This window comes from Chiloscyllium punctatum, chromosome 44, assembly GCF_047496795.1.
Source record: "Chiloscyllium punctatum isolate Juve2018m chromosome 44, sChiPun1.3, whole genome shotgun sequence".
Lineage (NCBI taxonomy): Eukaryota > Metazoa > Chordata > Chondrichthyes > Orectolobiformes > Hemiscylliidae > Chiloscyllium > Chiloscyllium punctatum.
In genome coordinates this window covers 61,625,739-61,638,887 of record NC_092782.1, presented here as the reverse complement: position 1 = coordinate 61,638,887, position 13,149 = coordinate 61,625,739, and the positions used below count along the sequence as shown (strand labels likewise).

At 44.6% G+C, this 13,149-nt stretch overlaps 1 protein-coding gene across 1 annotated transcript in view; it reads left to right on the top strand.

Moving 5' to 3' along the window:
* The first annotated feature begins 613 nt into the window (after positions 1-613).
* Positions 614-13,149, top strand: part of frmd4a (FERM domain containing 4A) — a 773,221-nt gene continuing 760,685 nt past the window's right edge. The window contains exon 1 of the mRNA XM_072563058.1: positions 614-754. The gene's annotated coding sequence lies outside the window, so the exon portion shown is untranslated. The remainder of the gene's footprint in view (positions 755-13,149) is intronic.

Below are 13,149 nucleotides of genomic sequence, written 5' to 3'. Positions count from 1 at the left end.
AACGTCTTTAGGGAGGGAATTCCAGGATTTAGACACACAACTCTGAAGGAACAGTGACATATTTCCAAGTCAGAATGGTGAGTGAGTTGGAGGGGAACTTGCAGGGGGTGGTGTTCCCATGTATCTGCTACCTTTGTCCTTCTGCATGGCTGGGGTAATTGTTTTGAAAGGGGTTGGAATTTCTGCACCATGCTGCTACTGGGAGTGATGTGCTGAAGGTCATGGATGGGATGAGATCTTAATCGGGCAGATTGCCAACTCCTGGCACCAACTGAACTTGTGCAAGGTCCTGTTCGAACGGGACTGCAATTAACGAAGGTATTTGCATCTTGCACAAGACAGTTCTGTGACACTAACGGATCTGTTTGCAGATTACCTGCGTGTACAGGAGGTGCATAAGAGAGTGGGCTTTTTTTCAATATGAAGGGTTGCCCAGGATGGTGTGAACGTGAGATTGAAGGATCAGGGCTGCACGGTATTAAAGAATGAAAGGGTGTGATTAGAGAGAGATTGGGGCTGCGCAGGACTGTACTGCAGGGTTGTGTCGGTGGACAGAACAGGATTTGTCTTTGAGCGAGGGACTGATTGACAGCTCCGCGGTGTTGCCGTTTTGGGCGGAGTGTCAGAGCCTGTGTGTGTGTGTGTACACACTCACCGGGACAGATCGCAATAATGCAAACACTGAGGTGGAATTGTGTGAACAGATGATGAAAATAGTAATGCAAATGGAGGTTTTCCCGTCCTGAAATATAAGGTAGGTTTTTATTCAGGATTATATGTGAGTGTGTGTGTGTGTGTTACAGGCAAGGTGCTGAGTAATGAAGTTTGCAGGAGGCGATGCTGTAATTTTGAAGATTGAATCCGGATTTTTGAATTAGTCCCGAGGCTTGGTTTTAAAACCAGGGAATTGGGGAGAGAATATTCTGTGAATTGCCTGCAAACTGCTTGCCCTTGATTCTCTGTGTGTAGACCTGTTGCATACAGTGTCCCTGCTTGGGCTGATGGTGCTGCAATGCAGTCTTTTCACTGAGGATATCAGCTCTGCCTGTTTGTTTTAAGGGGACTTGAATTTCGAGGGTTCGGAACATACAAGGGATCCATGGGTTGGCCGACAGTTGGCAAAGGCGTCCATTTATCTGACTGAATTGTTTTCAAACAGCAGCCTGCCTGAGAATGTGCAGTTTAACTTACACATAGGCAGCATGTGGTGAGGCCTCAGCATCGAGGGAAGCAAAGCTGATGATTGTGTGATGTCAGGGATTTCTTCACTTGCTTCTGTTGAATCGTCGGGGAACTTTATGAAGTGTAGAGTTTTTGTTTTTGAAATGTCCACACATGTCAATCCCTGCCTGCTGTTAGTTACCAAATAAAGAGCAAACTCATTGGCACATGTTTGTGTTGGGACAATGAACAGTGGTCTTGCCTTTGAACCCAGCAAGGCCTGGGTTCACAGTCCCTCCTGAGGACTAGAGTGGAAAGATATAAAAACAAAATACTGCTGATGTTGGAAACCTGAAACTAACACAGAGAATGCTGGAGAAACTCAGCAGGCCTGGCAGAGTCTCTGGATGGATCTAGAGATCTGCTGAGTTTTTCCGACACTCTCTATATGTTTCTTGAAGTCAAAGTTGATGTTGCTGTGCAATGTTACACTGTCGAAGGCACCCTCTTTTGGGTGAGGTGTTAAACAGAGGCTCCAACTGCCAGTTCAGGTTGTTGTCAAAGATCTAGAGTGGTATATGTATTATTCACTTATGGGATGTTGGTGTCACTGTCTGGGCCCAGCATTTATTGCCCATCCCTAGTTGCCCCCTTGAGAAGGTGGGGGTGAGCTGCCTTCTTGAACCGCTGCCATCCATGTGCTGTAGTTAGACCCACAATGCCCTTAGGGAGGGGATTCCAGGATTTTGACCCAGTGGCACTGAAGGAATGGTGGAACTTTTTTAGGTAGGGCATCTCCAGTGTATCTGCTGCTCCTATCCTTCTAGCTGGAAGTGATTGTGGGTTTCAAAGGTGCTGCCTGAGGATCTTTGGTGAATTTCTGTAGCCCATCTTGTTGATGGTACACACTGCTGCTACTGAGCGTCAGTGGTGGAGGGTGTGGATGTTTGTAGATGTGGTACCAATCAAGTGGGGTCTGCTTTGTCCTGGATGGTGTTGATGGTGCTGCCCCCATCCAGGGCAAGTGGGGAGTATTCCATTACACTCCTGACTTGTGCCTTGTAAATGGTGGACAGGATTTGGGGAGTCAGGAGGTGAGTTACTTGTCGCAGTATTCCTAGTCTCTGACCAGCCTTTGTAGCCACTGTGTTTATGTGGTGAGTGGAGCTGAATTTCTGGTCAGTGGTCAGTAGACAGAAGAGGATTAATGAATGTCAAGGGGCAATGGTTATATTGTCTGTTTTTCATGATAGTCCTTGTGGACAGTGTCGGTTAGGCTTTGGGGAGTCAGGTGCCGGGTTACTTGCTGCAGGATTCCTATCACACTAATCAAAGAAAAGCAATTTCCTGCCGAGCCACCATCACAATAACAGGTGACCTTGTCATGATCGCATTATTTTCTGTCCTCGTAATTACTGGCAGAGTCTGGGTGTGAGTCGCTGATGCTGACTCGACCAATGCATGTTACTCTTCAGCTCCACAACTTCTGTGGAGAGAGAGTGTGAATGTGCGTAGGAGTGGAATCACGGCTGACTGTAGATATCAGGATTTCTTAGGAAATGTCAAAGACCTGAAACATTCATTCACTTGCTCTTTCCATGTGACTACGTTTCACATTTTTGGCATCTACAGGATATTCTCATGTTTAATACTATTTAAACTCCTGTTCAGCTGGTAGTAGGAGGATCAGTCTGAGGGTCAGTACTGAGTGTGATGTTACTGCTCCTATAACAAGGTTATGTTCTCCTTGGCATTTGTTCAGAGAAGTCGTAAACAATACAGACTCTGAAAAGTCTCGGTTTGAAGGGTTTTAGGACCAGTTTGATTATAGCTAACAGATACTGCCTCAGACAAAAGGCTTTTAAGTTTTACGAAAAAACTTGTACAATGAAAGGGGAGTGGCCAGTTCTCCCAGCTCAGGTTTTCTCTGGTTGGATTTGGTTTTTTTGGGCTATTCACTGAAAGCAGTCAGGCAGTTTGGAAGCTGCTGGACCCAAAGACACCCGGTCCATGCTCCCCTCCCTCTCTCCGACATCTCTCCTGTAAGACCCTGGGTTTGATTTGTCCTTTTGTGCCAAGTGGTATTTATGGGGATTGTTGCAAATATTGGAAACTGTATCATTAAGTTGGGATAATCTGTTGGGTTTTCGGATAGGTTATGTTATTCTTTTGTTTGTGTTTTATTCAGTAGTCTTGTAAATAAATTCTGGTTTGTTTAAAGCTAAATAAGTGGTTTGACAGCTGCATTCCTCCAAGGATATCCGCATTACAACTGCTTTAAAACAACTAGCAAAGTTATGGACTGGTTAGTTTTTGAAATATTTTGAGAGGGTCTGGCCTGGTCTATAACATGAAGGAGCCGCACTGTCGGAGGGTCGGTGCTGAGGGAGTGCGGCACTGTCGGAGGGTCGGTGCTGAGGGAGTGCGGCACTGTCGGAGGGTCGGTGCTGAGGGAGCGCCGCGCTGTCGGAGGGTCGGCGCTGAAGGAGCGCTGCGCTGTCGGAGGGTCGGCGCTGAAGGAGCGCTGCGCTGTTGGAGGGTCGGCGCTGAGGGAGCACCGCACTGTCGGTGGGTCGGCAGTGAGGGAGTGCCGCACTGTTGAAGGGTGTGCGCTGAGGGGGTGCCGCGCTGTCGGAGGGTCGGCGCTGAAGGAGCGCCGTGCTGCCGTTTTGGTGTTCATGATGATTGGAAACTGTCCAATTGCTGAGACAATGCTTAGGTACAGCTGCACTGTCTTCTCATGTAAATATTTTCATTGAACCCTTGAAATTGTTGAATTAACAACTTATAATCATCTTAAACATCATTGGTATGAGTAAGAAAGCATATTCTCTCCCAGAGAGTGTGCAGTGGATGTTCACAATGCTGATACTATGATTGGCTGGACTGTTGTTTGAGGAGAGATTGGGCATGTTTTCACGAGGGTTTTGGCTGACCTAATTGAAAGATATAAAATTCTAACAGGGCTGGACAGACCTGATGTTTCCCTCTGAGTGGGGAACCTTAAATACAGAGTCACAAGCTCAGGGTACAGAATAGACCACTTACCCCTGAGGTGGGGAAATGTGTTTTCACTCGGAGGTTGGTCAGCCTGTGAAATTCAGCCACGAAGTCTGTGAAGATTAGGTCCCTGAGTATATTTAAGAAGTAGATTGATATATGCTTAGCTTTATATTGTCATAGAAATATACAGCATAGAATCAGGCCCTTTGGCCCAATGTGTCTGTGCTGACTAGGTTTTCTAAACTGAACGAGCCCCATTTGTCAGCATTTGGCCTTTATTACTCTAAACCCTTCCTATTCATCTACCCATCTGATGCCTTTTCATTGCTGTAATTGTACCAGCCTCTACCACTTCCTCTGCCAGCTCATTCTAGACATGCACCACCCTCTGTGTGAAAAAGTTGTCCCTCAGGTCCCTTCTAGGTCTTTCCCCTCTTTCCCCTTTAGTTTTGGACTCCCCTACCCCGAGGAAAAGACCTTGGCTATTCATTCTATCCATACCCCTCACAATTTGTCAAACCTCTGTAATGTCACCCATCAGCCTCTGACGCTCCTGAGGGAAAAGTCCCAGCCTATCGGGCAATTTTCAATGAAGTTGAGTGCAGGAACAATATTTTATTTTTTATCAGGCCCTGAAGGTCTGTCAGTTTAAACAGCAAAGCAAGTTGAACGTTGGCCAGGGTTTGGCAACGTTAGTGATGGAGAGATTGGCAGCATTCCCCATTGTAGCTCCTGTGAAGCTGAGTGCACCTTCTGGAATCTGCCCATGCACATTTTAAACGTGAAAATTGAAAGTTGCTGCTGGTGATTCTGCACCTCTGCATGGGGTGAGGGTGAGCTGTTGTACTCCCCCGCTCTGCAATAGTTAAAAATCACTGAACTGGTGTGAACTTGCCTTTTTAACCCTGTTTATCTGGCTGTGAAAACCTTTTTAAACAACTACGTTTTGTTGCAGGATGTGGAGTTTGGTTTTTAAAAGGATAATATCAGAATTAACAAGGAACAACCTCTTTAAAAAGATTGTAAAAGCAATCTTATATTTGCAGAATGTCAAATTTCTCTTAAAATCACATTTTTAAATACAATTTTTTTTAAAAAGCTCATGACTTGTCAGCATTTATTTCAATTCCATGTGCCTGTCTGAATAAATTATTTTTTATCTGTAAAAATTGAAGGTAAAATTGAAAGGATTTAGGGTCCATCTTAACTGTTTTTTTCTTTCTGTGAGAATACTGCCGTGGGATTGGCTCCTGACAGTTTGATGTCATCACTGCTGCTTTAGCTGGGGGGATTCCAATTGGCTCCAGTTTCAAACTGATTCCACACAGATTTCCATCTCTGTGGGGAACTCTCCTGCTAATCAATAGACAATAGGTGCAGGAGTAGGCCATTCAGCCCTTCTAGCCTGCACTGTCATTCAATATGATCATGGCTGATCATTCCTAATCAGTATCCTCTTCCTGCCTTATCTCCATAACTCTTGATTCCACAATCCTTGAGAGCTCTATCCAACTCTTCCTTAAATGAATCCAGAGACTGGGCCTCCACTGCCCTCTGGGGCAGAGCATTCCATACAGCCACCACTCTCTGGGTGAAGAAGTTTCTCCTCATCTCTGTCCTAAATGGTCTACCCCGTATTTTTAAGCTGTGTCCTCTGGTTCGGCACTCACCCATCAGCGGAAACATGTTTCCTGCTGCCAGAGTGTCCAATCCTTTCATAATCTTATATCCTTCTGTGGTAGGAAGAAATGTTGAATGAGATTGAAGGTTGTTTAATTTTGACATTCCAGAGCAACACGCGGTGATAAGTCTCTGTCTCCCTCACCATGTTCAGGGTTGTTTTACCTCAGAATCTTGGATACAATTGGGGAGCTGCTGTGTCTCCTTAGTGTCAGTGCCTTTTCCAGAAGATTGGATTGTGCTGCCGCTGGCAGAGTACGAGTTTACCCCCTTGGTGCCACTTGGAATTTCCTCTCTAAACACCCCCTGCCCCTTCCAGTTTGTCCCTTCCTACACCGGACACTCTCACCCTCCCGTTTCCCTCCCTGACCCTCTGATTTGCCACATCCCTCATAACTGTCCCTCCTTCCCCAGAGGAAGGGAAGGTGCAAGTTATGTCGTCATGATTTTGCCTTGATCTTGAATGCCTTCTGACAGCTGATGAAAATAGGATTGATTTTTATTCTCTCATACTCTGTGACTGACAGCTTTAGATAAAATGCCAATTAATAATCCAAGAGCTCTATCTTTAAGCAGCTTGGCATTTCCTCTTGTGGTTCATTGTAATATAAATATACAACTTAGTACGAAGCGCAGGCCATTCACCCCCTTGAGTTTGCTCCATCATTCAGGAAGATCGTGACTGATCTGATGACTCAACATTTACAGCTTTCCTTGATCATCTTTCACCCTCTTGTTTATCAGGAATCTCCCCGTTAAAATATTCACAGACTCCACCACGTTTTGACCAAGAGAGTTCCAAAGAATCTTTGCAACAATGCAGCATTCTCTTTTCCCCTTTTCTGATAATGGACACAACGATATTTAAAGATTACTTAAAAGGTCAAGTCGTCATAGTCTTACCTGACCATGGGGCTGCTTCCTCATGAGGGATGGAGATGGCTGGTGGAACTTTGACCTGAGGGTCACCACACCTCAGGCGAGGGGAGTGGTAGAGCAGGAGAACCCTTCATATTAACCTCAGTTGGTGTAGGAATTGAACCCATGCTGTCGCATCTACACGTTAAAATAAGGCCTTAGTGGATGTACAACATGACCAGAGCTCTGTAGGATCACTCTGTGATGTACTGTACTGTCTGTTACTGCGGATGGGTGGAGATGATTTGTCATTGCTGTGTGGGGTGTTGTCTATGATGATACCTTCAGTAGGGAGCTGCGATGCCATCTATTGGGGGTGGGACGGTATGCTGTTCGGATATGCTTTCTTTCCAGGATTTGACTATTTCCCGTTCCAACATGGGTGACCTTGGCTGTAGTAGCTTCCCATGGACCGTGTGTTGATATGAAAATCTCAAGCTTGTATGCATTGTGCTGGTTCCAGTTTGAACTGCTGACTGTGTGCTCATTGGTCAGACTCCTGTCCTGCCATCTCTTTTCCTTTGAACATGGTTCTCCCCACCCCCACCCCCCCCTCCATGTGCTGGGTGGTAAGAATGTGGAAAGGGAAAACTGTGCAGAGGTCTCTCTCTCAAACATGGGAGCTGCCGTTAATGAGACACCATTATCCTCAGGAGTGCATTTAACTTCACTGCCAGGAATCTTGGCAAGTTCACGTTACTCTTGCCCATCATGGTTTTAACTTTAAGAACTGTGCATTTTCTATGGGGCCGTCAAACGTAGAAACACAGAAATTAGGAGTAAGCCGTTTGGCCCTTCAAGCTGTTCTACCATTCATTATGACCATGCTTCTTCCATACCATAATACATAAGAGCATAAATTAGGCCATTCTGACCATCTCCTTTGATCCCTTCAGCCCCAAGTTCTATGTCCAATTTCTGCTTGAAACGACATAATGTTTTAGCTTTGCTTGCTTTCTGTGGTAGTGAATTTCACAGGCTGACCACTTTCTGGATGAAGGAATTTCTCCTTATCTCAGTCATAGTCATAGAGTCATCCACTGCAGAAACACTTTGGCCCAACCAGTCCGTGCCAAACATAATCCCAAACTAAACTAGTCCCACATACCTGCTCCTGGTCCATATCCCTCCATCCACACGAGACTCCTTCTGAGCCAAGGGACTGCTGATAATTTCCATATCTAAGGACATGATTGCATTAAAGTGACTGACTATTTCACGAAATTCTTTTTTGTGGAGCAAATTATCGATCCCATGACAGCAACGGCTGTTGACACAGTGGCCACTATAATCAGAATATTCTGCACTCCTCAACCAATTGTGTCCAAAATTGTCTCCAGTTCACTCATACACCTTCCAATGTAGCCAGGAAATGGAACTTTTGCCATTTGAATTATTCTCCTCACTGCATTTAGAATACAGAGTAAACCATTTAGGACAATTTGCGTCACATATAGACAGGATGATTAAAATGGCACACTTTCCTTCGTTGCTCTTCTGACGAGAGGAGTTGGGACATTATGTTGATGGTTGTACAGGACAATGATGAGGCCTTTTCTGGACTACTGTGTCTAGTTTTGGTCACCCAGTTATAGGAAGGTAATTATTAAGCTGGAGAAGGTTCAGAGAGATTTACCAAGATGTTGCCGGGTATGGAAAGTTTGAGTTATAAAGGAAGGCTGGGACCTTTCTTTCTCCAACATAGGAGGTTGAGAGGTGACCTGATAGAAGTTCATAGAATCATGAAAGGTATAGATAGAGTTGATGGTAGTTATCTTTTTCACAAGATGGGTAATTTCAAGACTAAAGGGCATGTTTTTAAGGTGGAAGGAGAACGATGTTTTAAAAAAAGGTAAATTTTTTACACAGTGGTTAGTGTGTGGAATGTACTTCCTGAGGAAGTGGTGGATGCTGGTACAATTGCAACATTTAAAAGACATTTGGAGATGTACATGAACAGGAAAGATTTGGAGGGATATGGGTCAGGAGCAGGCAGGTGGGACTGGTTTAGTTTGGGATTATGTTCAACGTGGACTGGTTGGACCGAAGGGTCTATTTCCATGCTATAAGACTCGATGTAAACTGTGATTGGTACTAGCTCACCTGCTGCTTTGGGGCATTTTGTTGCATCTTGGATTGCCCTGGATCATTAGATTTCCCGTATATTTCTGCCCAGTGCCATCTTGTGGAACAAAGCTCCCATTTGTCACAAACTGCTGGATGCTGTCTTGGTGCATGAGCCCGTCCAGTTTATATGATGGACGCTGTACTGACCCTGGAGATGTCAGCAGTGGTTATTGTGGATTGGAGAATGGAAAGATATTGCCGTCCAATTGCTGCTTTACAGTTGTGGTGCTCTCCTAGCATTGTGTTGATGTTTGTAGTCACAAAGGGCTGCTCTCTCCTTCGAGAGGGATAACTGGTGGGGGTTTAACCGAACGGTCAGCATGGTGAGGGGAGAGGTTGAGAAGGAGGAGTCCTTCACGGTAACCTCAGTCATTATTGAACTCGCGCTGTTGGCGTCACTCTGCATCCTAGATCAGCTGTCCACGCTAACCAACCCCCCCCACCCCGCCCTCCCAAACCTACCTGTTTTCTGAAGTATTTAATGAGGAATTAATGAGGAAGGTAGACATGAGGAATGTCAGATCAGCCATGATCCTATTGAATAGCAGAGCAGGCTCAAGGGGCTAAATGGCCGACTCCTGTTCCTATTTCTTTGGGGCAGAGACATTGACTAGTTCCATATGCTTATAATTTCAGTACTTTTTTGTTGACATCTGCCTAAATATTGGTCAATTGTTGAACTTAGCTGATGTTAGTATCACACAGCCTCAAACCTGTTCTTCTTGCAATTGACTCGAATGTTAAACTAATACTCTGAAAATCTGGAACATTTTGTCGGAATCTTTACAGCCATCATTAGAAATACCAGTGGGTATGATTTTTCTTAATCCTTCATTTCCCAAAGCAACTAGGAATCTGACTACCTCTCTTTATCAGCTATTTGTTGGCCCAGGAGGTGAAGATCGATCCATTCTTTAAATAATTGCAATTCTGATAGAATGCCATTGGAGTGACAATCCATGCTCTCAAATGTTTGCTTTCTGTCTTCCTTTTGTATTTCCACACTCATTGAGATGCCACCATAAAAGATGGTGTTGCAGTGTAATGCTTTTTCTGATGTTTTTGTTGGTTCTCTCTGTTTGGTGCTTTTGAGGTTGGCATTTGGTCAGTGCCTACAGCTGCAGGTTGCACTCAGATCATGGAGGTGGCAGACTGATGCCAGGCTGGTGTAGTGTTTTTGAGTAAAACAGAATGTTAGAATTGATTGGCAGCTGTGCACATGTGTCTTGATGGTAATTAGAATTATTTTTCAGATGTTTGCGCTGTACTTTATTCTCCGATCACTTTGTCACATTGGAGCTGCCCTGGGCCTAGTAAACTACCACCTTTAAAATCAGACACACAGTGTCCACTTGTTTCTGGTTTCGAGAGAAACTCTACTCAGCGCAATGCTTTGGTTGTGAATGCTGTACCACAGGCGGTTTTCAGTCATATTTGATGTAAACTTCAGCTCTGAACTTCGGATTAATAGTAACTGTTAGGAAAAGAACTCTTCACAAATGCTTCTACTGTCCTTAGCTCACTGCCATTGTCTCATTGCCAGTAACTGTTGTCACTAACACTGGTGCCCAGTTCTGCCATTCTCATATTCCGATCACTTAATCTGAACTGTCAACATCCTTTCTCCCCCAGAACTCCATCACCCCCCCCCCCCCCCCAACCACCACCACCACTCCATTCCTCCATAACATAAATGCTGCCCCTTCCACATTTCACATCAGCTCTGATGAAGAGTGATTTAGACTGGAAACGTTAGCTTGCTCTCTCTCTCTGGATGCTGCCTAACCCGCTGTGATCTCTGGTTGTTTTCAGTAGGTTCCAGTCTCTGCAGTAGGTTTTTCCCACTGGTACCCAATTGTTGCCACCAAGACTTGGTTTTGTGGGTCAGATATCACTGCTAGTCTGACTGCATCCCTATATGTCTGTACATGCAACATATATCACAAAAACAAAGTTTATTAACAACACCAACTGGTTACTCTGTTATGATTACTCAGATGCGCACATAGTCTGGGCTTTATGCTTCCTGACTATTAGTTACATCACATGTATATGACTGACTGCCTGTCCGAACACACTACACTGCCTCTATTGCACTGAGCAGGAAGTCAGTGAAAGCGAGGATCTCTACTCCAACGTGTCATGGTGTAACTATCTTCTTTTTATAAACATTTTTACTGAGAAAAAGATTTTGAATTTTTTTGCAAAAATATAAAATTATTACAAAATAATAGAATGATCTTGCAATATAACAACAATTACCATAAACAAACTACTCTACTCCACAAACAATCTAGGGGAAAATAAAACTCTACACAAACTACAATTCAATAAATAATTAAACCAAAACAAAAAGAAATTAAATTAAACAGAGTTGATCCAAGGCAAATTAAATTAAATTACATGAAGTTACAACACTCAGTGCAATCTCACCAAAGCTCCCCATCATTGGGAGCAGCGGTTTGTTCAGGATTCTTCCTCCCGAGGCCCCTGGGCAGTCAGACACAGCCTTCACAGCTACACACAGGCCCTGACCAATATAGCCAGCAAATCTGTGTCTATATGGTTCAAAAAGGGCCGCCACATCCTATCAAAAATTTCTGTTTCCTGGTGCACCGTCTGTGACCAAGTTGCAGTGGATTAAGGCCCTCAGAGCTGCTCTGAATGCTGTGCTCACCCAGACAGCAAAAGGGGAAATCTGCTTTGCAAAACAGAGGTTGTTTGAGTACCTGGCCAGAAAGAAGAATGCTCTCCAATCTATCACATCCATGAGAGTGTGTGCTGGTACTATCACCTGTGATTCCAAAATGATAAACGCAGCATTTAGCAAGTTCTACTCTGAGCTGTATCGGTCAGACAGCTGTAAGGACAGATTGGTGAAGATGGAGTCCTTTTTTAAGACCCTGGACCTCCCAGGTGTAACTTCAGAACAGGCGTCTCTTTTGAATGCCCCTCTGACAATCCAAGAGATACAGGAGTCGGTGAGGCAGCTCCAGAGTGATAAAGCACCCAGCCCAGATGGATTTCGGAGTGAGTTTTATAAGGAGTTTATAAATGTGCTGGCCGGGCCAATGCTGGCTATGTACAATTATTCGTACAGTCAGCACTGCCTCCCATCCTCTCTGAGAGAAGCGAATATTTCTCTTATTCTCAAGAGAGGGAAAGCCCCAGAGGATTATACTTTGTATAGGCACATATCGTCATTAAACGTAGATGTTAAAATTTTGTCGAAAATGCTGGCATTGAGATTGGAGAAGGACTTGCCTTTCATTGTAAAGGAGGACCAGGCAGGTTTTATTAGGGGTCGCAGGTCCTCTGATAATACTAGGAGAGTGCTAAAGATGATTCAGGTTTGTCAGCAAGGTTCAATTCTGGGCTCGGTAGTCTCCCTGGATGCAGAAAAGCATTTGACCTGGTGGAGTGGCTGTACCTCTTTATGTCCTGGAATGGTTTGGCCTTGGAGGGGTCATTGTCGGGTGGGTGGCAGTGTTACATATAACACAAATAAAAGAAGATTTTTCCCCTTGCCTACAGGGGTTCCCACACTACTCACTAACCCCTCCACGGCTCTTTCTAGCTGAAGCCATGCCCCAAACCCAGGCAAAACAAAGTTATATAAAGGTGACATGCAGTTTATGACAAGAAAATGAAGAGTGGGTATTCAGCCTGTTCCATCCATACTTTGACCCAAGGCAGATCTGGTTAAAACAAAATGAAATCGCCCACCCTCCCCCACCCCCCACTCTGTCCTTAACAAAAGGAGAAACAAACGGGATGATAGAAAAACAAAGGATAACAGAAGGTGAGAAAGAAAGGAGAGGGGAGAGAAAAAAAGAAGAGCCTCACATATTGAAAAGACAAACCAGGTAAACTACAAAAAAAAAGTAAACACGATTGTCCAAATCATTTGAGCCAGCCAGTGTATTTTAAGTTGTCTAGGAAGTCCTTTGCCTTTTCCGGTGAGTCAAAGTTCAACACAGACCCTCTGTGGCTAAAACGTTATATTGCCGGATACCTTAAGAATATTGAATATTCAAGTCCCTCAGCCTCCATTTTACCTCATCAAAGGCCTTCCTCTTGCGGATCATAGCCGCAGAAAAGTCTTGAAAGAACATAATTCTTGATCCTTTATACATCAGAGTCCGTTGATCCTTCCCCAGTGCTCGAGAGACTTCCAGCACCATTTGTTTATCTCTCTGGTGTTGGACTCACACCTAGGACCGGGCGGGGGTGCTGGTCTGATCCGGGCTTACGCGCTGC